The sequence below is a fragment of the Histomonas meleagridis genome (genome assembly GCF_020186115.1).
Source record: "Histomonas meleagridis strain 2922-C6/04-10x chromosome Unknown contig_199, whole genome shotgun sequence".
Classification (NCBI taxonomy): Eukaryota; Parabasalia; order Tritrichomonadida; family Dientamoebidae; genus Histomonas; species Histomonas meleagridis.
Window position 1 is genome coordinate 80,117 of NW_027150804.1, and position 6,000 is coordinate 86,116.

The following is a 6,000-nucleotide window of genomic DNA, read 5'->3' on the forward strand; positions in this document are numbered from 1 at the left end:
TTATCTACTGAATCATTTACAAACATAAAATCAGAATTATGTATTATAGCGCCAAATTATAATGGTTTAATTGATGAAAATAAACCAGAGATAATACCATATCCTACAAAATCGACAAAAGAAATCGAAGAAATATTTTATACATTTGGTATATTATTAGGTTCAATAATTCGATCATCAATGCCACAAGAAATATTATTCCCGAATTTCATATGGAAATTTTTAAGTGGGAAATCAATATCGATGAATGATATCTATGAAAATGACGTAAATTTGAAAAATGAAATTCTTCAAATTAAAAATGGACAAATTAAAGATCATTTATGGAATTATAAAGATTGGGATAATTCCATTAAATTCATAAATGGATTTCCGAATGATAAACCAATAACAATTGAATCCGTTGATATATATGAGAAAATTGTTATTAGTTTACGAATTAAGTCAATCGAAAAATGGCTTTTGTTAATACGAAATGGATTTTGGTATAACCAAAACATTAAAGAAACAGCATTCTTAAGTGATGGGTTATTAAAGTTCTTATGTTGTTTCACTACAATTGATATCCAAGGAGTCGTAGATCATTTGCAATTCGAAGGTGGTAACCCACAATTAATCGGATTCTTGGAAAGTATTTTGATGAATTTCTCCGAAGATGAAATGAAAAAGTTCTTGTTCTTCACAACTGCAATGCCTTCACACCCCAATTTTAATTTTGCAAATGATTACAGAATTAGAGTGGTGTTCAATGATAACCCAATCATATATTTGCCGGCGGTACATACATGCAGCAAAACAATAGAAATGCCTGAATACCCGAATTTGAAGATGATGAAGGACAAGTTGATATTGGCAATGAGCCAAGGCGCAGGTATGGAAATTGCATAAAGAAATTGTTTATAAAATATTTTTGTTCAAAAGTTTCTTCCGAACATATAATTTGAATATTATCAAAAACCTCAAAACTATGACTGATATTTTCGATTATTTTCTTAGAAATGGAAATTAACCCAATATCTAGCATCAAGGCATCAAATATTAACACTGAAATCAAAATGCGTGGTGTTATTGTTAGGATTAGCAACGTAACGAAGAATAAATTCAGATTACAAGGATATGATTCCAATTCAAATGATTTCCCGAAATGCATCCTCTGTTCGTATGACAAACTAGTTGATATAGAAATTTACATAGAAGACTATGTTGAAGTTGATGGAATTGTTAAATCCAATCAACAATTGAAGGAAATTTATGTTGAGGTGAAGAGTGTGAAAATTATTACTAAAGAAGAAGCAGATATTCACCTTATTTCAAAAATAAATTCGTTTTTTAACCCAAATAATTTACAAATTTTAATTGATGATACAATGTCGGGTATTGTTGAAATATTATCTAAAAAAGCTTGTGAAGATAGTTTTAAGTTAGTTCGAAAAAGATCAATAAAAGAAAAACGATTAACATTATTTTGCAATCAGCATAAAAATTATGGAAAAAATGATGATTTAAATAGTGGATGCGAGTTTAAAATACGAATTGGCTCATATATAATTGATAATGAAAGAAAATACCATGTTACAAGTTTCAATTTACATCACGATCATTATCTTAATCCATTTATATATGCTCATTTAGCATTAGATGATAAAATCCAAAAATCAATATGCAATATGCTAGATATTGGGATTAAACCAAATAAAGTTTTACAATTTATTTCTATTCAATATGGGGTTACATTGTCTCGATAACAAATTAATAGTATTTATTTTAAAAATAAATAATTAAAATGTCATAATAAATATTTAGAAACTCAGGAATTAATTGATTATATGGATTCAATTGGAAAACGATCATTTGTTTTTCAGAATGTAGATGATGAAAATATTATTTATAGAAAAGCAGTTGCAACTTTCACTAAATATGAACTTCGAGACTTATCTTTATATTCTGATTTTTTTGCAATCGATCCAACATTTGCCAGTTTGACAACAAATTGGTCTATTATTCCTCTAACAGTCATTGGACCTGAGAGAGAAATTAGAAGTGCAGGTATAATTTTCACATATTCGTTAAAGGCCGAAATCTTTTATTGGATATTAAAATTAATATGCACTGAATTTCCAAGTGCAGGAATTTTACAAACAATTTGTTCTGATGATGATGTTGGTCTTGATGGAGCATTTACTTTAATACAAAAAAGGGATGATAATGAGTTAAAAGAAAAGATCAATAAAATACAGCGTGTTATTCGTTTTTGGCATAAAATGTCCAACTTTATTCAATATATGAATTCACAAAATCTTCCTGATGACCAAAAGTCTTATTTAATAAATAAATTTCGATATATGGGAATGACAAGAAACAAATCTATTGCACTATCAATTTCTCAAATTTCTAAATATTTAGAAGATAATGTATCAAAAAAGTTGAATTCAATATGCAAAAGTCTCATTAATAGTTTTACTTGCGGCTATAATACTAGTTCAATTGCAGAGTCATCAAATCGTCAACTAAAAAACATATTACCAGATAGAAAATTAAGTTCAAAAGAAGTTCGTTTATTTATTACTGAAAGTCATCAACAATCATTTAATGAAATAAAGTATATTAAACAAGTAAAACCACATAAATTATAAGAACCAAATGTAATCACAATTATGTCAAAATTAAATGTTTCTAAAGCAATTGCAGAAGCGATCGCAGGATCATGGAAAAACATCAAAAAATTAAAAGGAATGCTTTTTTGTGATGATTATATATTTAATGAAGAATACACATTAAAAAATGGAGAAAAATATTCTGAGATATTTAAGGTCCATGATTTAATTTGTAATTGCAATAAACAATTACAAGTTGGTATCCCATGTTCACATATAATTAATGTTCTAGAAATGAATAATTTAAGCGTAATAGATAATATTAAAATAGCAAACAGATGGGTACTAAATCAGCGAAACTTTATTTATCATCATGAAGGTTCAAAATATTTTGAAGAAATTATCTATAGAATCACACATTTAAGTCCTCAAGAAAGATTTGTTTTATCTCGGGCAAAGAGAACACCATTATATATGAATTGGCAAGTAGAAGTCAGGATAAATACGAAAAAGCTATGGCTTCTTCAGATTCTCTAGAAAAAGAACTAAATAATGAATCAATAGAACAGATTGCTACTGATGAAATAGGAATTAGAGCCGGAAGAGGTAAAATTAATAGAAATACGAAAAAAGTTAATCCACGTCAATGTCTCATCTGTTCAAAGCCGCATAATACAAAAAGATGCCCCAGAAGAGGTGAAGTACTTAAATTTGTTCAAGAAGGTGGCTCAATCTTTGGATTAAAGCATTGTTCAATATGTAATCAAACTGGGCATAATTATAAAAAATGCAAAGCTAGAGAAGCATGGTTAGAAGCTATTCGAAAGGGCGAACTTACTCCAATTGAATAAATTTGTTTTGCTTAATTTTATTTGTATTGTTTTTATTTTATATGATAATTTTGTTATTTTGTTAGCTTTACATAAATACGTTTATATCAGTACTGATACTTTTTCAAAGAGGGTGCTATTTGTTTATATGCACCGTGTGCTCTGGAAATGTACCCTTAGTTCAAAATATATAAAAGTGACACATTGAATGGGAAACAGCAAGAGCACAATTGCAAACAAAGAAAATACAATTACAAATAGTGACAACAAAAATGTAAACAGCAAACACGAGAACGAATGGGAAACAATACAATATATGAAAGATATAATTTTTAATTTAAACAATGAAAATATTGTTCAATCTGCAGAATCAATCATTAACAAATTTGATAAAATTTATCCGATTTCTTTTAATTTAATTGTTACTAAAATTATTTATGTAATTATGGTTATGCGAATGGATGAAATTGATTTATATTTGAATTTTATCAAAGAAATTCAAAAACTGGAAATGGGATTTAGCACAAAAATAGACATTTTTGATATATATGTACATGATCTTCTTGGTGAAAGAACACAAGAATCATATTATCTTCTGACGAAAATAATTGAAAGCGATTTACTTGATCAAAAAATTATTCAAAACACAACGAATTCATATTTTATGCAATATATGTCAGATAAAAATATTAAAAAATTAAAGAAATCATACTGGAATTATGTCGCGAAACATTATGAAGAACTTTCAAATAATAATTGTGAACTTCATAAGAAGTTAATTAAAGCAGGAGTTAATCCAAAGAAAATCGCAGAAATCATTCGAAATGATGATATCCAAAAACTTCAAGAAATATCATCACAAACAAATTTTGATTTTAATCAAAAAATTAAACCATCACTTTATGAAAGATGTTCATTTATTAATCGGTATAATGTTACATTAATTGATTATGCAGCATTTTTTTCTTCAGTTAAATGTTTTAAATTTTTACTTATGAATGGTGCTAATATTGAAAATTCAGGTAAATATGCAGTTGCTGGTGGAAATGAAGAAATTATCCATTTATGTGAGCAAAATCATTCATCATTTTATGAAGCATGTGCAACAGCAATTCAACTCCATAAAAATGATATCTTTCATTATATTTATGAAAATAAATTAGAAAAGAATTTATTAAAAAAATTAGGGAAGGTATGTATTTTATATCATAACTATGAAATTTTCGCATTTTTGCAAGAGGAAGGAATGGAGATTAATAAATCCATTATTAATGAAGCAGCAAAAGTTGGAAATATTTTTCTTGTAATATATTTCCTTAAATCGAATCAAATTCCAAAAAATATTTTAGTTTTCGCTTCAGAATCCAGAAATATTGAACTTGTTAAATATGTTTTACAACAAAAAGGAATTGATATTAATGCTAAAGATATTTATTTGTTTTGTTTAAAATTTATTTTAATAATTTTTTATTCCAAAATAATATTTGGAAATTATTTAAATTATTTTGGACAGCACTTATGAATGCATCTGAAGAAGGTTATACAGAAATAGTTCAATTACTTCTTGAACAAGAAGGAATTGATATTAATGCTAAAGATATTTATTCGTTTTATCTAATATTTATTTTAATTATTTCATATTTCAAAATAATATTTGAAAATTACTTAAATTATTTAATACAGCACTTTTGAGAGCATCTTCAAAAGGATACATAGGAATTGTTAAATTACTTCTTGAACAAGAAGGAATTGATGTTAATGCTGAAAGTATTAATTTGTTTTATTTGATATTTAATATATTAATTTTATATTTCAAAATAATATTTGGAAAATATTCAAAATATTTGAAACAGCACTTATGGAAGCATATGAAAATGGTTATATAGAAATAGTTAAATTACTTCTTAAACACAAAGATATTGATGTTAATGTAAAAGATTTTTATTTGTTTTATTCTATATTTGTTTTAATAATTTAACATTTCAAAATAATATTTAAAAATTATTTCAAATATTTGAAACAGCACTTTTGAGAGCATCTTCAGAAGGAAATATAGAAATTGTTAAATTACTTCTTGAAAATAAAAGAATTGATGTCAATATTAAAGATATTTTCTTGTTTTGTTTAAAATTTATTTTAATAATTTTTTATTTCAAAATAATATTTGGAAAATATTCAAAATATTTAAAACAGCACTTATGAATGCATCTGAAGAAGGTTATACAGACATAGTTAAATTACTTATTGAACATGAAGGAATTGATATTAATACTAAAGATATTGATTTGTTTTATTTGAAATTTAATTTATTAATTTCTTAATTCAAAATAATATTTGAAACTTATATAAATTATTTGAAACAGCACTTATTAAAGCATTTGAAAATGGTTATATAGAAATTGTTAAATTACTTCTTGAAAATAAAAGAATTGATGTCAATATTAAAGATATTTATCTGTTTTATTTAATATTTATTTTAATAATTTTATTTTTCGAAATAATATTTGGAAATTATTTAAAATATTTAAAACAGCACTTATTTTAGCATCTCAATGTGGTCATATAGAAATAGTTAA